General features: G+C 42.6%; 1 protein-coding gene and 1 long non-coding RNA gene across 10 annotated transcripts in view; one reads left to right on the top strand and one right to left on the bottom strand.

The window, feature by feature from the left end:
* Nucleotides 1–27,582, bottom strand: part of LPAR1 (lysophosphatidic acid receptor 1) — a 168,653-nt gene that overhangs the window by 140,918 nt on the left and 153 nt on the right. For 2 of the 5 annotated variants that reach the window (XM_070375122.1, XM_070375120.1), the window contains exon 1: nt 26,897–27,288. The exons of 1 other annotated variant lie outside the window; for it this stretch is intronic. The gene's annotated coding sequence lies outside the window, so the exon portion shown is untranslated. Of the gene's footprint in view, nt 1–1,374; nt 1,526–26,521; nt 26,758–26,896; nt 27,289–27,582 lie in introns of those variants that run through there. 2 more of the 5 variants (XM_070375123.1, XM_070375124.1) reach the window with 2 other exon arrangements.
* LOC106701597 (uncharacterized) overlaps nt 25,902–27,582 on the top strand; it is a 67,940-nt gene continuing 66,259 nt past the window's right edge. For 2 of the 5 annotated variants that reach the window (XR_011465036.1, XR_011465037.1), the window contains exon 1: nt 25,906–26,502. This is a non-coding gene — a long non-coding RNA (uncharacterized lncRNA). Of the gene's footprint in view, nt 26,503–27,582 lie in introns of all 5 variants that reach the window. The other 3 variants (XR_011465039.1, XR_011465038.1, XR_011465035.1) reach the window with 3 other exon arrangements.

Here is a 27,582-nt window from a genome sequence, read left to right as displayed (position 1 = left end):
GAAACCACAGATTTTAATCTCTAATTTATTCAGAAATAAAATACAAACCATAGGCAACATACTTTTATGTGACTTTAAATATATGTTATTAGCTAATGATAGGAAAACCTCACATTGGCTCATGAGTTCACACGAAATGCCACGACTCTCCCTCTTTCCATAAGCAGCTCTCTGAAGGCAGATCTCTAGGCAAAGAATAAGAATCTACAAAATATCGAGAAAAAACTCTTAATTTATTTCATCCAGCCTTCCTCTGATCTTTAAAAGAGTGACTCTGCAGTGCCTTCCAAATTCACAGCAGACCTTACGTATAAACATCAAATCATCAAAGACAGTTCAAGACAGCACTTCATGTCTTGAAACGTTACAAGCTAAAACTAAGAGCTTCTACACCTGCAAATAATAAACTTCAAAGACAACCCAAAACTAGCCTGGCATTTATCATTTGTGAGTCTAAGATGGTGTGGGGTGTGTGTGTGTGGTGTGTGTATAATCCATCGACCAGCTAGAGTTTACTTAGATTTATTTTAGCTTTGGATTCCTGAACAGTGTCCTAAAAATTTTTAAGTGTGTTGTTCATAAAATAAGTAGCATCTCACAACTGGAAGGAAACCGCTGAGCTTCATCTAGCTTCACCCCTTCCCCAGCGCTCTCATCTTATCTACATTCTCCAGTATCAGCTGGAACACTTCCAGCACAGGAAGCTCACTCCCTTCCAAGGCCAGCCATGAAGTCCTTGGGCAAATTGCTCACTAGAAATTCCCTTAAATGTGGTTCAAGTCACCTGGCTGAAAAGCCCATCAAGGGGACCCAGCTGCTCTTCTGTAATCAACTGAATTTCACCTTTCCAACACTGGAAGGTGGATCAGGCAAATGAAGGCAGAGATCGAGTCACCCATTTATTCCTTTCCTTTCTCATAATTCTTCTCTCTCAGATCCTTGACCAGCTCCTTCCACTCTCCACTGAGATACATATATTCTTTAAAGGACAACGTCTAAACCACAGTAGAGTACCCTTGCTGTGTGCTTCTGGCCAACCCAGACATGGTGAAACCAACATCTCACTTGCTTTCACTTTAATTTTCACATATGACATGTTTAGAGAACACACTATCATGAAATAAAGTCTACAGTTGGAGTTAACAGCCATTTCAAGTGGGTCCAGCCCTGAAAAATGCTATTACTGTGAAGCTGAGAATTCTAAAATTTAAAGTCCTACAAGTCTCTCAGTTGAGTTCGTTAAAAATACAAAATCCTGAGTTCTTCCCAGATTGCCTTAATCGGAATCTCTGTGAGAGGGCCCAGGACTTAGCATGGCAAACATGCTCCCTGGTGATTCTGATGCAAAGTAAAAGGTGAGAACCAACACCCTACCTTCATGGTTGCCAAAATGGTTACCACTTGACCATACGCAAATCCATCCATTCTCTCTCATCCTCTCCTTCTCCTGTAGGTCCACAGAGGCAGGATCAAAATGACTAGTACGATGTGGGCTGGTTTCAATTGATGGTTAAAGTGGGATTAGAACCAAATCCTGATAATCCCTTCTTTCAGTTCCAGTCCAAACTTGTCCCTGAAGGGAGAACAGTATATGTGATGTAGTAGGAGGATGAGAGAAAGGCAGAGTGTGAGACAGGGCTGACTTCAGGGAAATAAATATCCTAAGGCACTTGATCATTAAAGGTGGGTGGTAAAAAGCTGAGAAACTATTCAATGTGGAGGACCTTGCTAGAAGAAGGAAGAAAAGGAAGGTAAGGAATGAGAAGAGAGAAAGAATTAAACCCCAGGCAACAGATGAGGGGGATTTCTGTGACTGTACAGGACACACCAGTTGGATTCAGCCCATAGCCTTGTGAAAGTTCTGGAGTTTCACTCTTGAGTTTCTGTATTGATACTAAGCTTGATGTGATTTAGAAAATGTTTTCCCCAAATGAGCAAACTCAAAATCAAAGCTGTTGACATCTGCCTTTGCTGCAACAACTATGAGTCGTTTTTATATGCCAGGATGAGAATCAAATTTATCTTCTCCAGTATCCATGAGAAATTCTACCACTGAACATAAGATGTGCCCTCACAATTGTTTCCATTGTTTTGGGTCCTGGTTTTAAAAACGATATTTCATTCTCATTCCAAATACAGATGCAAACTGCAGACAAAACATCCTACCACAAAACTAAAGTGCCCAGGACCAACAAATCCACAATAAAGAGGTTAAACTCCAAACCCGAAATGGTAAATGTAATAACGATGACCTTTCCCATGCGGTAAGCAGTGAATCCAACTAACGTTACCTTAAAATAACTTCAGTAACTCCTCTCCTTCCTGTCGTAATTCCTCATTACAGGCCCCAGAAGCCAGCTGTTTGGTGGGGACGTTTCTGACCAATGCACCACTTTCACCCTGTGTGAACCCTCTGACACACGCATGAACAGATTCCAAAGGCATGTAAAGAGGCCATCATCAAATATTTACAATTACAAGGGGATCAATAAAAATATGTGTTAAATGGCTACTTTCCAGATTGCTGCAGTCTGATTCCAAAACAACTAAAGGGAGGGAGAAAAAAATGATAGCAGTGGCTCAAAGAAAAAAAAAAGACATTCTGTTGAATCATAAAGCTGAAAGAGACCTTAAAGGCTATCCAGTAAATCCCTCCTACCCTCCATTCCCTCCTTCAAACAACTTAGCACGCAAGTCAATACCAAGGGTAGTTTCAACATGTCCCCACATCTGACCTCTCTGCTTAGTCCCTCATTATCCACAACTGGCCCCTGACACTCCAAAATCCCCTAACTGGAACTATACGTCCGTACAGCTGTGAGCACTCACATACACTCTGTCTGCCCTTGGATGTCAAAATATCCAGCTTCCTGCCCCCTCCATTTTCCCCTGTTTATCAGCCCATCCAGCCTCAGTTCCCAGAACATTCAGCCTAAATGTCACAGGCCACCCCGCCGCCAGCCTGCTACCTACCACATTCCCTTCTGCCTTTTAACACCTCAATTTGGATCAAACTCCAAACTTCCTGTTCTGCCCCATTCACAGCTTCCAGAGGCCCCCCACAGAGAAAACGTATGGACAAGATGAAGAGGGCACTGCTCATCAGACACTTTCATCTCAGCAGAGCCCACAATAACAACCGCTATGGTGTCACTGTCCTTGGCTCTCTTGCATTTCCCCCAGTATCTCTTCTAAGCCCTTATCCTCTCAAATAAACTCCATAACTTTCATATTCTTCATGGAGAAATTAGTGGACATCAGGCAAGAAGGCTTTTAAATTCTGCTCTTCTCCCTTCCCACCCATTACTAGAGTGATCCTGGACATCTCTGATACATCTTCTCTGGCTCACACATCACACTCCCCAGACACTCCTCTCAAACTTGGGACGCACGTTAGAATCACCAGGTGGCTGCTTCAGCTTCTGTCCCTAAGACGGGGTCAATGCATCTCAAGTGGGACCCTACATGGGGTTTATTCTAAAAGACCCCCTCTTGGGCGATTCTTAAAATAAGACAAAGTTGGGTACCTCAATCCAAGATAACTTCATGTGCTCCCAGGTTTTAACTACCAAATCTGGAGCATTTTCTGAGCTGGGCTCTCACATCTCTAAAAACATTCCAGAACCACCACGGCATATCCACAGGGATCTCAAATCCAACATGTGCTAACTATGACCCTCATCCTTCCTGTCAAGGGCTGAACTGTCCCCAGAGATTCATATGGTGAAGGCCTGACACTGAGTACCTCAAATTTGGATACAGGGTGTTTAATGAGGTAATCAAGTTAAAATGAGGTCTAATCCAATACAGCTGGTGTCCTTACAAGAAAAGGGTAGTTTCAACATTCCCCCAAAACTGACCTCTCTGCTTAGCCCCTCATTACCCAGAACTGGCCCCTGACACTTCAAAATCCCCTTTCTAACTGAAAGTATACACTCGTACAGCTGTGAGCACTCACAAATCTGGACACAGACAAGCACACACAGGGAAAAGATCAAATGAAGATACAGGGAAGGGACCCATCTACAAGCCAAGAGACGCCACAAAAGAAACCAATCCTGCCAACACTTTGACCTTGGGCTTCTAGCCTCCACAACTGTAAGAAAATGTTCCATTATTTAAGTTACACTAATCTGTGGTATATTGAAAAGCAGAGACGTTACTTTGCCAACAAAGGTCCAGCTAGTCAAGGCTATGGTTTTTCCAGTAGTCATGTATGGATGTGAGAGTTGGACTGTGAAGAAAGCTGAGCACCGAAGAATTGATGCTTTTGAACTGTGGTGTTGGAGAAGACTCCTGAGAGTCCCTTGGACTGCAAGGAGATCCAACCAGTCCATTCTAAAGGAGATCAGTCCTGGGTGTTCTTTGGAAGGAATGATGCTAAAGCTGAAACTCCAGTATTTTGGCCACCTCATGCGAAGAGTTGACTCATTGGAAAAAACTCTGATGCTGGGACGGATTGGGGGCAGGAAGAAAAGGGGACGACAGAGGATGAGATGGCTGGATGGCATCACCCATTCGATGGACGTGAGTTTGAGTGAACTCCTGGAGTTGGTGATGGACAGGGAGGCCTGGCATGCTGCGATTCATGGGGTCGCAAAGAGTCGGACACGACTGAGCGACTGAACTGAATTAAACTGAATCTGTGGTACTTTGTCCTGGCAGCCCTAGAAAATTCATACACTTCCCATACCCTCCCTACTCTCCTCCTTCTTCATCTTGGTCAATGGAATCACCATTCATTCACCATTACTACCCACCTCCCCCACTCCACCTACATATTTACTCATTCACTCAATGGTGTCAACTCTTCCTCCTAAACATCTTTCACATCTGCTTCCTTCCCTCTAAACCCACGATCACTGCCTTAATTGGGGCCCTAATTATCTCCTCTTAGCAGCAGCAGCAGCAGCAGCAGCAGCAGCAGCAGCAGCAGCAGCAACATATTCTAAGTCCCTTCCACCGACCACCACTTCCCTTGGTTGTGTGGGAATAATCTTCCCAGAACAGAAATCTAGCATGCCAATGCTCAATTTTAAATACTTCCGTAGTTTCCTATTGTTTCCAGTTCAACTCCTTGAGCACAGAATACTGAGTCCTCCAGCATTTCCCACTTCAGCAATACCATACTCTGTTCACGAAGCATCAGTTTCTACTGAAAGCTCACCTAACACATAATGCTGACCACACAAGTGTCTTTACACATGTACTTGGCTCTTCCTGGAACACCTTCCCTTGTCTGAATCCCATGCCCCCTTCATCCTTCCAGTGCCAGCCTCAGAACCACCTTTTCAGAAAACCTTTTATGATCCTCCTCCCCACCCAGAGTAATCACTACCTGTTTTACGCTGTCTCTGAAAGTTATACAAGCTTCCCTTTATACTGTAACTGCAATTTGGCAGGTGTGACAAACACAAATATCTCTAGGGACCACCCAGGCATCATAAATAAAAGAAGTATCTAGTAAAAACATATCTTAACTTTGCATAACAAGAACCAATCATAATCCCTTCTTGGATATGTCACCTTTCAAAACCTTATACTGAACAAAGAAAATACATATGGAGCCAAATCCATGTAGCACACAGACTGCCAGTCTTGCAAACTCCAGCCAAAGGCATAAAATGTCAGGGCCTTCATCTCTCTTCCTTCTACTCCTTGAAGTGAGATTACCGAACATGCCTGTAGTTATTCCCATAGCCTGAGGTCATAGACTGATCCTTGTTTGTGCTATCCAGTGGGGCTGACTCGTAAAACACTCAGTCCCCACTTATCTGACTACAAGGAAAGGATGCAGAGTTGAGCTATATAATCTTGAACTCACTGTTACTCAATATTAGCAAAAATATTCCTTTCAAGGAATAACATTCACAGGCTTATCCTGAAAGGTATCTAGCCTATCATTCCACAAGGAATGTGAATAATCCTTGGACAGAGCCACATCAGCCAAGAGCTACTTGTCTAGCTTTGGCTCCCACAGAACTGCTTTTCTGAGACAAGCTTTGGCATGATGCCATTGACCTCTGTTGAGCAACGCTGTTGTGTTTTTTCCCCTTACTCCAACAGTTATATTCATTGTAAAGATTGTGTTTGGAGACATTGCTCATTATATTAACATACTAAATGTTTAAAGAACCATTAAAATCCTCTCTCCTCCCAGCACCATGAAGAGCTGTGCCCCTTTCAGCCCTTATCCTCACAGGCTCTCTGGATCATACAGCTGACTGTGTTTCCTCTTCGTGTCCCCTTCTAGCAAGGACAGTGAGCTGTGTGGTCTTTTCCAAATGTGTGAATAGGACCCTGAGGGGGCCACTCTGATTTGGTCTCTGCTGAAACTCACACTCTCACTTTCTCTTCCTGCATTTCTTTCCTGTGCTTACTAAATTTATTTTCAGTAGGGAAATATACAGGTAACTACTTTCCAGCAATGCATTCATCACACAGTATTTTTCATTCAGTTTGCAGCTCTACTGCTTTTGAGTTTTTTTAAAGACAAGGCCTCCATCTTACTCACCTTTGTATTTCTGGAGTCTAATAAATGATCAACAATTGAATGGAAAATTGAACTGAATTTCATGTGATTACTTCTAGTTATGGATGAAACGGTAAATTAACTGTATCTTAAGGAAGTTCACTTAATTTCCCCCAAAGAGCAAAAGTCGTCCCTGGCCTCAAGACCAATGACATCTGGAGAAAAATAAAGTTTATGGAGACTAATACAAAGAGTACATACAGAACAAGCACAGGTATAAATACTATTCAATTTTTAATTCTCTGCTATCCATTTTGTTTCATTTCCTAGTAGTTAACCATTTCTTTTGCAGAAGCATATTAACCTGGAATATTCCACAATCATTTGAGAGAGTAAATGCAGTTAAAACCAACATGTTTTATTGCACACTAAAATCTGTGCACTGGAAGGGTACAGGACTAAGGAAAGCTGGTTAATACAAAACTGTGGAGGAGTGAAGAGTATCACTGCAGCGGAGAGAAGCATATCCATCAATAAGTCTGATCAATTTCACTACCAAAGCTTCCTGTTGCTCTGATCATTTTCCAAGTTTCACAAACCTACATTTCGTTCAGGAAGATTTCTATTTTTCAAATTTTCTCAAATTCTGCTGAAAAGAGTATGAAGTATTACCATTGGTTTCTGGAAATTAATCATTTCTCACCACTAGTCAAAAAATCATCCCTATCTTTTGAAGCAGTAAATTCTAGAAATGGGGATCTATCCCAAACAAATCCTCTGAAACTCAGACAAAGCCTCACACACACAAAAGTGTTCACTGCAGTGAAGTAAAGCTACTAAACGGAAGTAAGGTCACCTCTAATTATGATATACTGTTAAGACAAAAAACAGGATACTCGATGCTACTTGGTAGGATTTCAACCAGTTAGCAAAATGTGCAGAGAAAATATTAGAAGGAAATGTCACATAAAGTTAACAATGGCTACCTCGGAGGGGACTACAACTACTTTTTTTCCTTCTTTTATATTTTTGTCTTGTACAATGAACACATACTAGTTGTGTAATTTAAAGAGTTTTTCTTAATAACCTTTCTAAACATACTTGGAAACCAAATGATATTTATTCTCAAATTAGTGATCTCATTCTTAGTCTCAGACAATTACACAGAAAGTTGTTAAGTGTAGTATTTTCTAAAATAGCAAAGAAATAAGAAATAAAATTAAATGTCCAAAAAAAGGACAATGGTTGAATGAATAGTTTAACAACATGGCCAGTAGAAACAAAAACATATTTGTTACCTCTAGGTAGAATTATATCACAAAATAGACCATAATGGGAATAGACTATAAAACTAACATGATTAAATGAAAAATATATTACATTAGGGAACTGCAAATATGAGTAGGTCTGTTTAAATATTGTCATGATGTGGTTTCAAAAATAAATTTTAAAACATTTTTAAGAATATTCTAAGCCACTTTTTTACATAGAAATAAATATTTTTAAATGAGTTGGACAGTTTTAAATACTTTAAATATAAAAAAAAAAAACCTTTAATGTGTTTACTGAAATGTTTTCTACCAACTGAGTTATTCCACCATCAAAATGGGATGAAAATGAAAAAAAGGAAGGTGTTTAGGTAGTTAAAAAATTCTGTGCATCCTCCCTGTATTAAGTAAGCCCAAACAGTCCACTAACCTCTGTTGTAACAGCTACTGGCCAGGATTAATACTTATTTTCCCTCAAACTAATGGAATGTTAAATTTGCTTTACAGGAAATCTCTTGCAGAAAGACACAAAACCTGGGCTGCTTTCTGCTCTTGGAGAAGGTATTCAATAAGGTCTCTAATCCCTGAATCAAACAAGAATTTGTCATCTGTGTCTCTCCACTGTGAGGTGGCCAAACGCTGGAGGACTGTGGGGATTGTGCTTCCCAAGGTCATTGTGATAAAGCCCTGATAGAGCATCCAGGTTCCCCTGAACAAGCAGAGATGGTCAACAGATGCTCAGATCTTTGAAAATAAAACTCCTCCAGTTCAGTTCAGTTCAGTTCAGACGCTCAGTCGTGTCCAACTCTTTGCAACCCCATGAATCACAGCACGCCAGGCCTCCCTGTTCATCACCAACTCCCGGAGTTCACTCAGACTCACGTCCATCAAGTCAGTGATGCCATCCAGCCATCTCATCCTCCGTCGTCCCCTTTTCCTCCTGACCCCAATCCCTCCCAGCGTCAGAGTCTTTTCCCATGAGTCAACTTCTGTCTAACAACTTCTCTCTTAGGGCTATCCAGGATGCCCTGCCTTAAAATGTTAGTACTCGGCGGTGCAGGAGAACACTCTATGCCGCTTCCTGCCTCTGTTGGCCTTGAACATAATTTAACCTCATGACTCCAACCCCTTCCGATTCAATCTATTTCTTAGTACCAGCCTTGAGCAACAGCCATATCTATTACCTGCCTGGACTTATGCCCAATCTGATTCCAACCACGGTCTGTGAGACCTGCCCCTGCCTTGTCCCCAGTCAGGAACCTGAGGTACCGGCCAGGTTTCCACACAGTGTGAGCTTAAGGAGAAGATATTCAACAGCAAATAGAGGCAGATAAGCTGATGAATCAACATCAAAACATACTAAGTAAAATACCCAGTTACCTGGACTTCCTGAATAAATATTTATTACGAATAAGGAATTAAAGTGAAAGTGAAGTCGCTCAGTCGTGTCTGACTCTCTGTGACCCCACAGACTACAGCTTACCAGGCTCCTCCGTCCATGGGATTTTCCAGGCAAGAGTACTGGAGTGGGTTGCCACTGCCTTCTCCAGGGGATCTTCCCTGACCCAGGGATTGAACCCAGGTCTCCCACATTGTAAGCAGAGGCTTTTCCATCTGAGCCACTAGAGAAGTCCAATAAAGAATTAGGTAGTGTGGGCTTCCCTTCTGGCTCAGCTGGTAAAGAATCCGCCGGCAATGTGGGAGACCTGGGTTTGATCCCTGGGTTAGGAAGATCCCCTGGAGAAGGGAAAGGCTACCCACTGCATCATTCTGGCCTGGAGAATTCCATGGGGTCACAAAGGGTCAGACACTACTGAGCGACTTTCACTTTTCTTTTCACTTTCACAAAAAGAAAAAGCATGCACTTTTGTTTCCTCAAATATATTTTCCTCAGAAATAAGAACAAGTGAAATAAAGTACTTGTAAGTAAGACTGGAAGACTGAAAATTATTTTGAAATTACCAAAACTCATGTATTTTACTAACATTTTAATCAACTGATTTAGTATACTGGTAAGAAAGGCCAAGGACCTTTCATTCTCTTCCCCAGAAAACCCATTCTTTACCCAACAGTCCTTAAACGTGGAATAGTCATTAAAACGGAATTAATATTCCATGGGATTCCTTAGGTCTCTAAGTCTTTCTGAAACAAGATCATTACTGTTTCATGTTTTTATAAAATATAGATTATATAGAACAACGTAGATATTGCTCATTTCCCCCAAAGCAAGCATCCATCATGAAGCCTAAGATAGTGATTTTTTTCACCTGAACTGAATCTGAAAGGTTACTAAGCAATGTAATTTCAGCTAATTTAACTATGGCGTTAAAGTCTGAAGACTTTGTTCAGGAAAGTCCTCTTCTTTGCCTTCCATGTTTCCAGAAGTATCAGTGCTGGTGGCCAATGGCAAAGTATACCACCTGAGCCTCCCTTTACAATACCCATAAGGGTGTAAATACCTGGACTTCTTCCATGTTTCGCTTGAGCTTGTCAGACTATATTAGCTCAATGGCACAAAAACATCAATTCTCTAAAGATGAAACACAGCAAAGTTGAAAATAAAAAGCATGAAGTCACTGCATAATACGATAAGGAGAATGATTTGTGTGCACTGATTTCAAGGCTTCTATTTCAAGATAGGGCTTCCCTGACAGCTCAGTTGGTAAAGAATCCACCTGCAAGGCAGGAGATGTGGGTCTGATCCCTGAGTTGCAAAGATCCCCTGGAGAAGGGAAAGGCTACCCATTCCAGTATTCTAGCTTGGAAAATTCCATAGACTGTATAGTCCATGGGGTCACAAGGAGTCGGGACACGACTGAGCATGAGTGGACAAGATATCTTATTCCAAGACAAGGACCTGGAGACCTGGAAAGGGTGGGTCCAGCCAAAAGCCCGATGGATAGCGGTGGGAAAACTGATACTTGAATCATGGTCACCTGCCATGCTCAGTTCTCAATCAGTCTGCTTAATTTATGGATTTGCAATATAAAACAGCTTCCTAGGTGGTGCTGTGGTAAAGAATCTGCCTGCCAGTGCAAGAGATGCAAAAGACACAGGTTCAATCCCTGGGCTGGGAAGATCCCCCCAGAGAAGGAAATGGCAACCCACTCCAGTATTCTTGCCTGGAGAAGCCCATGGACAGAGAGGCCTGGTGGGTTACAGTCCATGGGGTCGCAAAGAGGTGGACACCATTGAATGACTGAGTACACATGCATGCCATTTAAAATATTTTAAAACTCATCACCCAACTTTAAAAGGAGGGGGCAGGGGAAAGAATACTAAAACCCAATCATGGCAAAATAATAAAAAATAAAAATCCTAATGCAGCAATAATTTCAAACCATTATTTAAAAATCACCAAGCTATGAAATGCTCATTCAATCATCAGATTGACACTTACTGAAACTTAACCAGTAGTCTACTTTCCTACAAATCATGCATAGTTACTAGATTGGTAACTACACTACAGGAGTTTTATTTTTTTTTTTTAATCCAACCAAAACTACTTCTCCATAGCAACACAGAGCTTTGTACAGTTTCTAGTGCAGAGCATAGCTTCAACAAATGCTATTACTGTTTCAGTTCAGTTCAGTTCAGTCACTCAGTCATGTCCGACTCTTTGCAACCCCATGAATCGCAGCATGCCAGGCCTCCCTGTCCATCACCAACTCCCAAAGTTCACTCAAACTCACGTCCATTGAGTAGCTGATGCCATCCAGCTATCTCATCCTCTGTCGTCCCCTTTTCCTCCTGCCCCCAATCCCTTCCAGCATCAGAGTCTTTTCCAATGAGTCAACTCTTCGCATGAGGTGGCCAAAGTACTGGAGTTTCAGCTTTAGCATCATTCCTTCCAAAGAAATCCCAGGGCTGATCTCCTTTAGAATGGACTGGTTGGATCTCCTTGCAGTCCAAGGGACTCTCAAGAGTCTTGTCCAGCACCACAGTTCAAAAGCATCAATTCTTCGGCGCTCAGCTTTGTTCACAGTCCAACTCTCACATCCATACATGACCACTGGAAAAACCATAGCCTTGACTAGACAGACCTTTGTTGGCAAAGTAATGTCTCTGCTTTTCAATATGCTATCTAGGTTGGTCATAACTTTTCTTCCAAGGAGTAAGCATCTTTTAATTCCATGGCTGCAGTCACCATCTGCAGTGATTTTGGAGCCCCCAAAAACAAAGTCTGACACTGTTTCCACTGTTTCCCCATCTATTTCCCATGAAGTGATGGGACCAGATGCCATGATCTTCGTTTTCTGAACGTTGAGCTTGAAGCCAACTTTTTCACTCTCCTCTTTCACTTTCATCAAGAGGCTTTATAGTAGCAATACACAAAATAGCTGTAACACAAACTGCTTCAACACACTTGCACCCATCTCCCTTCAAATATCTTTTCTATTCTTCTTTGGCTTTTATTGGGGGGAAAAAAGCCATAAACCGGAGGCCCGCTAAGTATCACAAAAATGCCAACTCATCACACTAAAAGGCCTGCCTTCCATCTGTCTGTCCTTCACTTCCAGTACTCTATTTTGCTTACATTACCCAATTCTTGCATGACTCTACGATCCCTCACACACCCTGCTTCGACCCTTCACTGAGTTAATCCCTTCTCATTCTGCAGATTTAATCAAATGTCACTTTCTTAGGAAAATTCTGAATCACCCTAACATCAGATGAGGTTCCCCATTTAATAATTTCTTTTGAAACTCCCTGTGCCTTTTCCCTTGTAACATTCATTGCATTTTGTCCATGATGGGTGCTCATTTGGTCAATGTCTTCCTTCCCACTGGACTGTTTCAAGCCTCCTATAATAATAGCCACTTTATTCCCTACTCTAGTCCAACTATTAGCATAAGAATTGGTACCATGTATATAATAAAGACTTATAGAACAATGAATAACCCTAATTACACACAGAATAGCAACAAACTCAATCAGTGTTTTTCAAACCACTGTTCACAAACAGATTAGTGTGTTCAAACCTTAGTTATGACTAACATTTCTTTTAAATGAAAATGAACAGAGTACAATACAAATAGAGGGGAAAATCAGTAGCATATGTAGTTATCTGCATGAAACTGTCATTTTCTTCATATATGTATGACCTTTTCTAACTATGGGGGCATGGTCCAAAAAGTTTGAAAGCCATTGAACTGGATGTCCCAACATGACTCCTCCCAACCTACCACCAAAATGCTAAGGTACACAAAATGGCAAAACTGGCAAAATCAAGGCATTATTTCCACTAACCACACTCTGTGAAGGATATGAATCTGAAAGAACTCACACGGCACTTTTAGAAATTCAACAAGTCAGACACTCTGACGAATGCAGAAAAATCATGAGTATAACCTAGAAATACAGAAGATACAACTGGCAAGATAAAGATGAGGGCATTATCTCAACCACACAGGAGGTACCTTTCAAGATAGCATAAGCAAGGGGACCCCAAGTGCAAATGAGGCTCAAAACTAACTAGAGACACATACAAAATATTGCTGTAGACTTTATTACAAAATAGAATGCAAAAATCTAAAGTCTATACTTGAAGTTTAAGTTATACACTGAAATATGTATACTGTATATATATATATATGTGTGTGTATATATATGCATGTATATACATATATATATTTATTTATATAAAATGGAAATTGAGACATGGCAAGAAGGCAAAAGAAATAAAGGCACAGTAAACTGTACAGAGGAGTGGGATCAGAAGTTATTTAGTTCTCCAGGAATCAGAGAAACAGATTTTATGAATGTACTTGAAAAACAAAGATAATCACTAGTAAGCTAAAAACCAGATTTGGCCATTTTAAAATACTCTGGATATATGAAACAAATGATACATAGAAAAAGACAGAAAGCATGTTAGATTGAACCATAGGAAGCTGCCATTTTTATAGGTCAAAGTGGTAAAATAATTTCATATGGCTCAATATATCAATGATAACGTCAGGTCATCTGTTCAGCATGCCAGGCCCTTTTAAAGCATTAACTGCAGATTTGTGTGTGCATGTTGCTTCTTTACAAATAAAAAACCGCAGTCCTAGAGATATTATGTAATTTATCTGAGACAACGCAGCTAAATACTGGTGGGAAAAAGCAAACCAGTGCATTTTAAAGTACCTCTCAAAACAAAAAACTTAAAGAATTAAGATCAAACTTTTTGGTCTTAACAATGAATATTAAAGAAGTAAGTTTCCCTTTAAGAGGTATGTTAAAATTCAATTAAATGATGCTTACAAGCAAAATGATATGAAAAAAAATGACAGACACCAAAAGTTTAAAATCAGGATGAGTGAAGTCATTTTAGACAAAGAAAAAAAGAAAACACTGGCAATATTCATATCAGGAAAACAGTAGAATGTAGTTTCAAATGCAGAGGGTTATTTTATACTGATAAACATAATAAAGGCCTAACAGTAATCTTTATGTATTTAATACTATGTTAACACACAGAAATTCCTATAAAGAAACTGACAAAAGCCCATTCATAGAGAGAGGCTAAAGAACCATTATTAGTCTATGACAGCTCAAGTATAAAATCAGGACACAGAAGATGTGAATGATATTACTGAATTAATAAACATATCTGCACTTGTCACCTATAGAAACCATGTTCTTTTCCATCCTCAGAACAAAGAAATCCTTAATAGACAATAAGTAAAAACTGTACAGACCTCAATTACCATGAAAAATAAAACCAATAGTTGATGCAAAAGTTGACTTGTAAACAAAATAATAAAGCAATATTCAGCCAAGTCACACTTGGCTGAATGAGCCACTAGTAGCAATCCCAGTAAAGTGAGAATGTTTACTTCCCCTACACTCTTTTAAATTTTTAGTGAGTACATCAGCACAAAACATAGAAATAAAGCTAGTTTTATTATTTTAATTGCCACTTTCAGATTTTTATATGAATATTCCTATTCCTCCTCCCCCAGTAACTACAGATTCAAAATTTTAAAATACTGATTATTTCAAAATCATTGAAAATAAAGTTGTATACATCAAAAATGACAACAAAGTCAATCAATGCCTAACTTTTCATTTAAAACAAATGACCTAATTTCAACTCAAGAAGTGAGAAACAGGAACTTCCCTGGCAGCCCAGTGGTTAAAACTCCACAGTGCCAATGCAGGGGGCTCAGGTTCCATCCCTGGTGGGGGAACTAAGATTCCACAAACCATGCAGCACGCAGCATGGCCAAAAAAAAAATTTTTTTAATTGTTTTTAAAAATGAAAAAAAAAGTGAGAACCAGAATTCCGTCTATTTTCTTGACTCCCCCCACCCCCCGCATCAGATCAGTCCATTGTTTTTTTTAATCAATGTCTCCCTCCTCTTTTATCTTCACTTCCCAGTTTCACTAACCTAACTCACTAACCTAACTCAACTCATCTTTCAAGCCTCCATATAAATGCCAGTTTCTCAGAGAAATCCTCCTTACCCTTGCAGGCAAGGTCAGTTTCCATGTTAGATTCTTCCAGGACACTCTGCTTTCCTCCCTAATTCCAGTCACAGTTGCTGTTAGTAGTTCTCACTGGATTGTAAATCTCCTGCATTCAAGACCGGATCTTATTTACTGCAATATGCTCAGAAGGTGGCAAACATACTCATTTTTGTATTCAAAAATTTCAGTTCAAACAAAATTTTAATTCAAAAAATTTGAGTTCTACATGCAAGGTATTATACTAAGAACAGGGAAGACAGCAGTAAATAAAACGGGATTTTTTTTTTTTCCAGTTTATCTTTTCCCTTATCTAAGAAGTCCAAAGAAAATGCATGCAATGGAGAAGAAAATATCAGGCAAGCTGTATAAATGGGAAGAGGCACACAATTTTAAATGTAGTGATAATAGAAAAGGCTGCACTACGAAGGCGAAAGCAACCATAGGGATACCTGGAGACAGAGAGTACCAGGAAGAGGTGACAGGCAGTGGCAAAGGGCTAGAAAACACAGTCTGCCCTATAGGTAAGTTCATGCTTGGAGCCTGTTTAAAGTAAGGACAGAACTCTGGGAACATCACCACAAGGCCTTAAACAAGTAAAGAAGCCAACAGAGACAGGAAATAATTAAATATGATACATATCCAGTATTTAACTATCATGTGGTCGATGGAAATTTAAAATGAAAGATTTTAATAGTATACGTACTTAATATTCAGCATGATCAAATATGTTAAAAACTGCAAGAGTTACCCTGAAATGGAATAAGGAAGTTATCGCTGAGCAGTGAAACTATGGATAAGTCTCCTGGACTTTTCAAATACCAAAATAAGCATGTACTGCTTTTACAACTTTCAAACGGAAATGAGTATAATTTTAAAGAATCATAATGGCCTAGAGAGCAAAAGGCTGATAACAGATTCCCCTTGCTCTATCTTACTACAAAAAGGCAGGCCAATATAATTCCCTGACATTTTGTTGTTCAGTCATTAAGTCGAGTCTCTTTGCAACCCCAATGGACTGCAGCCTGCCAGGCTCCTCTGTCTATGGGATTTTCCAGGCAAGAATACTGGAGTGGATTGCCATTTCCTTCTCCAGGTCATTTTCCTGACCCAGGGGATCGAACCCACATCTCCTGCATTGGCAGTCTGATTCTTTACCACTGAGCCACCAGGGAAGGCATGCCGATGTAATTTCTTGAAATGGAAATATTCAACGAATTCTTAATTTAAAATAGGCTTTTTTTTTTTTTTTAACCAAGTAAAGAGCAAAGTTGTACTGTATCCTATTTTTAACCTTCATCAAGCAATTAAAGCTTAAATTTACTTGACCAAAGTTTATAAATCACCATGACAAACCTGTGGGGTTTCTCAAAGTCTGGTCTTAGGCTGAGAGGTTTTTGGCTTGTCTTTTATTGCAGTGATGACAGTAATATGCACAACACTTTGTTATTTCAGCAAGAACCTGCAACTGTATTTGCAGCTCCTCTCAGGCCCCAAATCACCACCTACCTTCTGATTCTTTTCAGGATTTATTTTCCCTTGCTGGAATGGATTGTTTCAGAGGCTTTTATTCCTCTCAAAGGAACATCAAACTGAAATTCTATCTCCTTTGTATCATCCCAGAACCACCTCATCAAGAGAAACTCTAGTGGATGTTCAGTAAATGTCTGACAACTGACAAAGCTATCTTAAGCACGTTCTGGAAAGAAGAATTACCTGAAGAACCAAAATATGCCTTATTGCCCTTGTTAAGACACCTTGTATGTATATCAATGGGGGAGAATCCTTTAACAACATGTACATATATCAAATCTTCTCATTGTACACTTTAAATGTATTTGTTTTATCAACTATACCTCAAAAAAGCTAGGAAAAAAAATTTGCTTAATAATTTTAATTTTTAACTGTCTTTAAAAATTAAAAAAAAAGTGAGGACCAGAGTTCCATCTATTTTCTTGATTTTTACCTCCATCAGACCAATCCATTGTTTTCTTTAATCAATGTCTGCCTCCTCTTTTATCCTCACCTTTTAAAGACAAAGTATATATCATTCTTCAGGTTCCAAAACTTCTCTCCAGCTTACCACGTAAATTTCACTGGTATTTACTCTGATACATAACAATTACTCCTGAATACTGCCACGCTTTGGCTTCTCGGTTAGACTTCAAACTCAAATGTCCAGCTGAAAATCTCACTGCCTCACTGGAACAATCCTCACACTCTTATGTCCCTACTCTCTGCTAAGGGCTTTGATGTGCCTTTTATTGATCCCCTGTTAGTCCTTCAACATGGACCCAAAGTGGACCACCACGGGGCCACAAATCACAACCTGTCACTCACCCACGTGTAGCTCCCAGACCTCCCTTACGACTCTTTGTGGAATGACATTCTCGACCCACTTGCCAATGAGGCCAGAATACTGCTGCAAATCCTTCCTCTCCTCCAAGGCAGTTACTCTCTCTGTCCTCAAACATTCAGATGGCATTTCATGTAATCCTCGGTTTACAATATTTATCACTGTATGCCTGATCTCAGGCACCTTCATCCCTGGCTCTCCCTGTTGAGGAGAGCAGGGAACCACACTTTCTTGGTGCTTGCTTTTCCTTTTTAAATTTGTTTTTAACACCGTAATGTCCTCAGCCAAGCAAAGCAACTGTTCACAGTAGCGCACAAAGTCTTTTAGCTCATGAAACTGAACTGACAAGGTCCCAGATAAAGGGAGGAGATCACAGATCCCACTGAATCTGGAAACCCAAGTCATCCTGCCCTAGCTTTTGAACTTTCTGGTCCCTATGTCTACTCAGAAAGTAAAGCAAGCAGTTCTCTGTGGAATTACAATAAACACTGAGTACAGAATGAGTTTCTCCTTTTCTCCACATGACAATAATCCCTCTCCCAACAAATCACAGTCCAACATGGCAAAGCAGTCCCTTAACAAAAGGCAATCCTGTTTCAACTGTGCTGCCCCCTCCGTAGGACTCTTCATCCTTATCATCTGCAGATTGCCGGCTTCCAGGGGGCCCCTGTTTAATGCTTCCACAATGAAACCTGCCTATAATAAGTAACTCCCCCTATCTGCTCTGCTCCGGAAGCGGTTGATAGTGCAAAGCATGGCAGCTGGGCAAGGCCTAACAAAAGGTTCAAGGATGCCAAACACGTGCTCCTAAATGCCCCTCCTCCCCTGCCTGAGACCTGATGAAACACAGTCCTGGTGGAAATAAAAGTCCAGGCAATATCTGCTGCCCTGGTTGTCATGCAGCTGAAAATCATTTTGTTGGTTACATTCATAGCCTTCCTATTTCTGAGACAAGAATTATTCTTTTCTAATTGGAGTACAGTTGCTTTACACTGCTCTGTCAGTGTCTGCGGTACAGCGAAATGAATCAGACATACATATACACATATTCCCTTTTTTTAATTTCCTTCCCATTTATGTCACCACAGAGCACTGAGTAAAGTTCCCTGTGCCATACAGTAGATTCTCAGATAAACAGTTATCTCTTTTATACATAGCATCTACAGTGTATATATTTTCATCCCAATATCCCAATTCACCCTCCCCACCCCCGCTTTCCCCCTTGGTATCCATGTTTGTTCTCTACAGCTATGTCTCTATTTCTGCTTTGCAAATAAGACCACCTATACCATTTTTCTAAGATTTTACATAAATGCATTATATGTGATATTTGCTTTTCTCTTTCTGACTTACTTCACTCTGTATGACCAGTCTCTGGGTCCATCCATGTCTCTGTGAATGACACAGTTTCATTCCTTTTCATGGCTGAGTAATATCCCATTGTATATATGTACATCGTCTTTACCCATTCCTCTGTTGATAGGCAGTTACGCTGCTTCCATGTCCTGGCTATTGTAAATAGTGTGGCAATGAACACTGGGGTGCATGTATCTTTTTGAATTACAGTTTTCTCTGGGTATATGCCCAGAAGTGGGATTGCTTGGTCATACAATATCTCAATTTTTAGTTTTTTAAGGAACCCCCATACTATTCTCCATAGTGGCTGTATCAATTTACATTCCCACCAACAGTGTAGGAGGGTTCCCTTTTCTCCACAATCTCTCCAGCATTTATTGTTTGTAGATTTTTTGATGATGGCCATTCTGACAGGTGTGAGATGATACCTCATTGTAGTTTTGATTTGCATTTCTCCGGTAATCAGTGATGTTCAATATCTTTTCATGTCTTTGTTGGCCATTTGTATGTCTTCTTTGGAGAAATGTTCTATTAAGGTTTTCTGTTGGGGACAAGGATTCTTAATAGAGTCATAGCACACTGTTCTGACTCAGGAAGAGCCATGCAGGTTCCTGGGACCTCAAATGTCTGGCCTGTGATGGCAGCCTCATCCACAGCCTCTCTGAAGCCAACAGGGGCAGGAGGGAGCATGTGCCCACACAGACACACACCCCACATGCATCAATATACTGGATTGGCCCAAAAGTTCATTCGGGTTTTTCCATATGCTCTTAGGAAAAACTCAAATGAACTTTTTGGGCCAAATCCAACAAATAAACACAAACATTTTTGGAGGTTTGTATAAGCAAAAGAAAGGTATGAAAGGCTGTGTAACAAGCTGATGACAGAGGGGTTGGTTACATCAGAAGAGAAAGCTTGAAAGAGCAAAGGGACATTACTCCATTTATGTTAGACACAGCCATAGTTTTCGAATTATTACAAAAGCCGTATCTTTCTATAAATGAATGCAGCATCTTATTCTGGTGAGAACACTTTCTACTGTGTTCAGAGCCCTGAGAGACTTAAACAGGACAAGTAAAATGCAGTAACGAAGCAGAGTCACTGTGATGGCATGACCTCAAAATAGGTCTGACTTCCTACCAAGGCTAGATATGGATTATTCTAGGAAGCAAGTCATCAACTGACTAAAGAACCTCAAATACAAACTGGGTCGATATTAAGAATATCCAAATGAGAAGGAAGCAAGCCAGGGCTACAGATAAGACACAAAGTCATGCCTGTCTCTAGACTTGGCAACTGGTAAACCCAGGTAAAAACATTTCAAGTTGAAAAAATGAAAATGAGAATACTGGGATCCATCTCGTTCTCTTCTTCTCAAGAAAAGCAAACTGATCTGAAAACACTGGGCCTAGTTTGAAGAAAACATTCCTAAAGTTGAAAAACAATTCAACAAACATGCTCCTTATCTGAAGCTGTTTCAGAAGAACCTCAGTCACTAACGTAACATGATAGAATGCAAGCTCCCTGAGGAAAGGGACTTTGTATGTCTAGTTTCCCACCATTCGGTCCCCAGTACATGGTACCTACTGCATCGGGAGTAAACGAGCAAATTCAAGATCAAGGAAAAAGTAAACTAATCTAGAATTAGTAACCAGATAGTATCAGTGCCCATTCTTAGTTTACAGGGGCTTCCCTGGTGCCTCAGTGGTAAAGAATCTGCCTGCAATGCAGGAGACGTGGGTTCGATCCCTGGGTCTGGAAGAGCCCCTGGAAAAAGAAATGGCAACCCACTCCAGTATTCTTGCCTGGAGAATCCCATGGACAGAGGAGCCTGGTGGGCTGCAGTCCATGGAGTCACAAAAGAGTCAGACACGACTTAGCGACTAAACAACAGCAACATTCTTTTTTTACAGATATAAAAAGAAAGCAACTTTGACCCATTCAGCAATAACAACACTAGAAATAAAAAGCCTCTTGAGTCCCTCTGTCTTCATCTCTTGTTTCTCTTCTGGGTCTCTTGGTTCATCTCTGAGGTTCCTCCCAGATCCTCATCTCCTAGGAGCCTCATCCCCTCCCCCACACCCGAGGAGCAAGGGCCCCTGCTTGGTGCCCCCATAGTACCCTGAGCTTATCTCCCTCATCACACTTATCACCCTGAACTGCAATCATCATGTTACTATGTCTGTAAGCTCAGCTTCTTCTGGAGGGTAGGAACCCTGCTTATTCACCCCCATTCCCTGCCTGTATCTAGTACCTAGCACAATGCTTGCCTTATAGCAGGGTTATAGTTCAGTGCTGCTAGGAGTAGAATAGAACTCGTTTCCTCTGACCCCAGATCATTTCTCCTTCCAAAGATCCAAGAATATCTGTTAGGCCTGAGTTTCAGAATGAAGGCAGCTTGGGTATTGGTCACGAAGAACCACTGAAAGCATGGTCGAGTACAGAGGACTTACATAAAGTCAAATCCAGTCTATTGTCTGAAATTTAAGAAAATGGAAAAAGGAAAGCTTGCTAAGAAGGAATGGTTCACAGTAGCCCTCTCTGTATAATGAATCCTAAACCTTAAGAAGCAAAGGCACACACGACGGCCATAATGAACAAGATTTCCCCTAACAACAGTTTCAACCTTGGAAATCCTACCCCAGAGAGATCCATAACCAGGTTTTATTAGTCCAACTTTCTCTCTTTTAGAGAAAGAGGCGGTTTTGAAATCATTTTCCTTTGTCTCCATATTAAATAAAGCAAACAACCTGATTTACCTCATTCAGGCTTACACATGTTTGTTTTAGCACTGGACTAAATTTGAGAGTCTGCCCTGTTATTACATCACTTTTTAAAAATAGTACCACAGAAATAAAATTATAACGTAAATCCATGTAGTAGTAAAACACTCCTCTTATTTCTGGAAGAAATTTGAATGTTACATGAACTTCAAAGTTAAAGTTTCTATAGTGCTGATAAGATAACAGGAGCCAACATCCAAGTACTGAGATAATTTTCTTTGCCCCACCCCACCCCCAAGTCAATAACGGCATTACTTGTAAATCACACTAACCTGCTGGGGGGGAAAAAAGGCCAAGAAATTTAAATAAAATCACCATCAGCAGCACTTCCCTTCTCCCTCCCCCGCCAAAACAAAAAACTTTAGATTCCTTCAATTTATCACCTTAATTAAGTTAATTGATTAAACTTACAAACCCAAGTTCCCTTGTGGAAGATAAAACACACAGTTGGGAGGATCATTCATTCAAACTGTATTCAGAAGATGGTACAAAGCAATTGGCCAAATCTTTCATCATCTTTCTCCTTATTGGCCCAGCACCTCCAGATTTGAAGGCAATTAGAAGAATAACGGAGAAGGCAATGGCACCCCACTCTAGTACTCTGGCCTGGAAAATTCCATGGAAAGAGGAGCCTGATGGGCTGCAGTCCATGGGGTCGCTAAGAGTAGGACACGACTGAGCGACTTCACTTTTCACTTTTCACTTTCACGCATTGGAGAAGGAAATGGCAACCCACTCCAGTGTCCTTGCCTGGAGAATCCCAGGGACGGGGGTGCCTGGTGGGCTGCCGTCTCTGGGGTCGCACAGAGTCGGACATGACTGAAGCGACTTAGCAGCAGCAGCAACAGCAGAATAACTCCAGTCAGTTCCACCTTGGACATGCAGCTGAAAGGCTACCCACTCCCACCTTTGACAGGAGGTACTGGGACATGAAAGGAAACCTCCAGAGTTGCTGGAAGTGAAGTGAAGTGAAGTTGCTCAGTCGTGTCCGACTCTTTGCGACCCGATGGACTGTAGCCTCCTCCATCCATGGGATTTTCCAGGCAAGAGTACTGGAGTGGGTTGCCATTTCCTTCTCCAGAGGATCTTCCTAACCCAGGGATTGAACCTGGGTCTCCAGCATTGTAGGCAGACGCTTTACCATCTGAGCCACCTTGCTGGAAGTCTCTCCCAAAAGAAGCCCACAGAGATTCTTCCTGTCTAGAGATAATGAGCTACACACCTCAGCTCTAGAGATTTAGTGGGAAAAAACAAACCAAAAAAAAAAAAAAAGCAGGTGACCAGAAAGAATGTTCTTAAGTATTCATCTACAGAACTAGTCAAGGCTTTCCTTGTAGCTCAGCTGGTTAAGAATCCGCCTGCAATGTGGAAGACCTGGGTTTGATCTCTGGGTTGGGAAGATCCCCTGGGGAAGGGAAAGGCTACCCACTCCAGTATTCTGGCCTGGAGAACCCATGGACTATACAGGGATCCCAAAGAGTCGGACATGACTGAGCGACTTTCACTTTCACAGAACCGGTCAAGCTCCTTCCACTGGAGGTTAAACTTAATAAAGGCTCTGGGGGGCCTGTGTCAATCCTCAAGGTAACAGCAACAGTGTTTTTCTCCTCTTTCCTTAACCCTGACCTTTTACAAAGGTGTCAACACCATTTTTAAACTAGTAATAATTCTCTTCTGTGCTACAAATATTCAATTACCCTGGTTAAACACTATGTATAACATAAACAGGGTTGAGAATGTCAGTTGCCATTAGTCATGTTTAAATTAGTATTAACTAGCAGGCCCCTCCCTAAACAAAAACAAAAGGAAACAAAAGGCTTTCTTGGTCAGCTCTGCAATTTTAAACCACATGCTTCAAGGGCCTCACAAGGTCCAGGTGTAACACAAAAACATCATTAATTTTCACTATATTAAATCTCTCAAAAGAGCACTGTCAATTTGGGGGCAATCTGTAACCTTTATATAATCTGCATAAGCTGGCAGCAGTGCCCTAACATTCACTCGCCCTTGAGTTTTACAAAGGAATGTAATGGAATCGGGGCCCAGGCACCTCTCAATCATTTCAGCCCTCTCTACGCCCAGGATTTGTGACTCAGTGTCTTCCTGCATCATAGGGTTAAATCACACATGCCCCTCCACATCCCTAGGTAGCACAATTCCTTAAAATAATATCCAAGGTCCCCCACAATTTATCACCTTGTACCTCTCCAGCCTCATTACTCCAGATTCCAACAACAAGTTCATGCCCCACTATTCATCTTTTAAGAGACACATCATTTTCATCTTCACGCTCCTCTGTGAAGTCCTTCCCAGAGCCAGAATTCAGTTTTCCCTTCCCTGGCATGCCAAGGTTCTTAGACTCTACAGCTGCCACCTAGTTATGCAACCCAGTTGCTATATACTGGAAGTTGGCTTATTTTTTCCCTCTGTACTGCAGCTCTTTCTAGAGCCTTTTTCTCATCCTTGTCTCTGCCACTGTCAAAGGAATTCAGTAACTACTTATTCAATTAAAATATCCTCCTTTTCTCCCAACTCTCCAAGGCATCCATAATAGCTCTCCATGACATAGTTAAATAACACGCTATGGATTGGGAAGGTAACGTGATACGTAAAAATTAGAAACCAAACAAGATGCTGAGTTAGCAAGGCCAGAGCAAGCTTTCAGACTTTAAACCAAGTTTTACGGTATCACAATTCACTTAAAATAGATCACGTCCCTCAAACGTGTATCCATACGGGTACCAAAAACAAAGAAAACAGGCCACACATCAAGCACAGATATAAAATCGTGACCTCAAACAAAATTTAGGTCTTTATTTGCTGGACACTTAAAGCTTCCCAGTGAAAAATGATACCATATACTCCACACAGTTTGCAGCTTCCCTGACTGAGCATCTGAAATAAGATTCTTGGGCCTAAAAATCATGAACTTCAGACTGACCGCCATTATGTATCAAAAAGGCTTACCAAGTAAGAGTTTTACTTTCTTTGAATTTTTCAGTAGGTCTTAACAGAACAGATTCAGTACAAATTTGCAAAGTTTATGGTAAAGTCTTTTTTTCTTAAACTACTTTTCAGAAAAGGTTAGCTTCAAATAAAAATAGATGTTTTAAACTGCAGGTGTTGAAAAGGGTGGCCACTTACATTCCCATGTCTGATATCTTTCCCCATCACTTGCAGGGATTCTGAGATCCACTGAGTGCCCACAGCCGAGTGCTACTGCTCATCTCCAGACAATGATGCAAATGGGAAATTGGTCAGGTCAGACTGGGAACTCCAGGTCAATTTTATGGTTAAGTAGGCTCACCCACTTTAAATAAAATGGGTAATGGAAGACTGACTGGAGTGGGAAGGGAGCAGGTATTACTGATGTCCTTGTGGATGAGAAAAACAAAAAACAGAGGAAAAATCAACTCCTAGCTGTTTTTTCCCGTCCTCCTGGCATCTCCCACTGCTGGTTTTCTTACACCTTCTCAGCCTGCTTGCCCTCCCCCGTACCTCCCAGACTAACGGTTTATACTTCTCTTTACTCACTTCCTACTGTTCTAAGATGGGATAACCACCCTCCAGTTTCTAGTTATCGCAAGGAGCTGGAAGGAACAGCAAAGATGATCAAACGCTTCCATTTTCCAGATGAGGACACAGGCAGGGAGGACTAGTTTACCCAACTGGCTAAGGTCGCACCGCTAGGGGGCGTGGTGTGCCTGTGGCTTATTGTGATAACCCAGTCCTCCTGCTGGTCCTTCAGCCTGATCTTCCTGCCACACACTACCTCTTTCTCTGGCTACTTGGCTTCTTTATCCTCAAATTAAACCGTATCAAGAAAAACGCAGTCTTAATAATGGTGATCGTTATTCACAATTTTGCATTTGGGACAAATATTCTCCAGTCTCCCTGAATTGGAGAATCAAGCGCAGAAACAACCGGATGACATGTGTGTTAACACAATTTAGTTTCGTCCAAATAAGCATAACTCCAGTACACACCCTTTTTCCTTGGGGCTCTACTACTCTTTATCTGTCAAGGAAATCGTTTCTTAGGAGAGGGAACTTTGCAGGTTTTCCAGTGCAGTCTCTCTATAACCGGAACTGAAAGCTTTGAATCATAGACCTCCTGCTTCACGGTTATACGTAGGCTGGGCAAATGACACTTAAGCAAATAGGTGAAAAACTCGGACTGTTAAAGCCTGAAGGAATAGAGGATTTTGCTCTCCTAACTGCAGTTACCTGTTTCAAGATTCATGTTTGTAAATATGTGTTTATTCCAATAGAAAACAATGCGTTCACAGTGAAACTTTAACAAGCCAGCGCTCACTGGAAACCCACGTTTACAAAAACTCCATAGATTTCAACAAAAAGGAAAAGAAAGAGAAGTAGCAGCAGAGAGCAGGAATCTCAGGCCCCAGACTGAAGGCAGCAACAAGTCCTGGATACCGTCATTCTTACACATCGAAGTCCAAATGGCAGCAAAGAAAAAATGGTTAAGTCCATTCACGACAAACTCGTCCTACACACACACACACACACACAAGGAGCCCGTCGATTTCAAAACCACCAACTCAAAGCCAGGTCCCTCCCTTGCTTTAGACTTCCCAGTTACTTGATAAACGTGTTTATTAGGCGGGTGAGCAGAAACTTAAGCTTAAAGTCCTCAGCCGGGAGAGACTGCTGAGTAGGGGTGAGAAGCAAGTGGTGCGGGAACCCGGCGCTGCGGGGCGCGAGGACCCCCGGCGGCCCAAGTCCACCCGGACACGGCTTGGGGAGGACGTCGAGCGCCCCCCGCCTGCCTTCTTGTGCCCCCACCCAGTCCCAGGTAAGCGGGGACCACCTACGTGTCACTTGGGCGGGTCCCGATCGCAGGCACAGAGCACAGCGTGGGCCCCGGAGCGCGCTGGGGACCGGAGGGCGGGGGCCCCGGGCGGCTGCCGCAACTGCTCTCCCGGGGCTCGGTCAATTGGTTGGGGAGGCCGTCAGCGCCTCGCTCCTACAGGCTGGCCCGCGGGCATAGACAACCACCCACACCCGGCACAGGCGCGCGCGTATACACACACACACACACACACGCACGCACGCACCCACAGCCACAAAGCGCGTCTGCCGCCGGGAAGCGCGATCCCGGGGCGCCCTTTGGCCGCAGAAGGGACCCGGCGGCCGCAGGCTCGGCGCTCAGAGGGTACCGTCTTCCCGCGCCGCGCCCGCGCCTTTACCTGCGCCCGCCGCCGCCTCGCGTCCGGCTCCCGCCGCCCCCAGGCTGGCCTCAGGCTGCGCGGTCAATCCCCGCAGCCCCCGCCCCGCGGCCCGCCGAGCCCGGCCCTCCGCCCGCCCCTCGGCCGTCGCCCGGAGCGGGGCCGCCCCCTGCGCCCACCCCGCCGGGGTCCCGAGCGCGGCCGGGAGGCCGGGAAGGGCTCAGCAGCGCGGGGACCCTGGCCGCCCGACAGCGGGCGGGCTCCGCTGGGGGACAGGGGCGTCGCGGCTCGGGGAGCGTCTGCCGCCGCTCCGCCTGGAGTGCTCCGGCTTTGGCGCGCTGGCAGGGGCGGCGGGGGAGGGGGCGCCGAGGGAGGGCCACGGGAGCCGCGCCGACGCCGGCCTCCTTCTGCCTCCGCCTCCTTCTTTTCTGCTGGCTCCACGTAGCACAAGTCAGCAAGTCCTGCACCTCCCGACTCCCTCCCCCTGGCTCATTCCCTTACCTGGCGCGACGCCCCCCGAGCCCCGACCCTCGGCGCTCCTCCTCCCCCATTCAGTTGCTGGACTTCCAGCCTCGTCTGCAGGGCGGGGGCGGGGGGTAGCTCAAGCCTCCCATTCATGATCTTCCCAGCGCCCCCCCACCCGGAGAGAACCCACCCGGGGCCCGAGACCCTAGGGCCTCCAACTCCATCTCCCCACCCCGCACCCG

Source organism: Bos mutus, chromosome 8 (genome assembly GCF_027580195.1).
Source record: "Bos mutus isolate GX-2022 chromosome 8, NWIPB_WYAK_1.1, whole genome shotgun sequence".
In the NCBI taxonomy this organism is placed as follows: domain Eukaryota; kingdom Metazoa; phylum Chordata; class Mammalia; order Artiodactyla; family Bovidae; genus Bos; species Bos mutus.
Note: the sequence above shows the minus strand (reverse complement) of the source record. Positions and strands in the feature narration are given on the sequence as shown.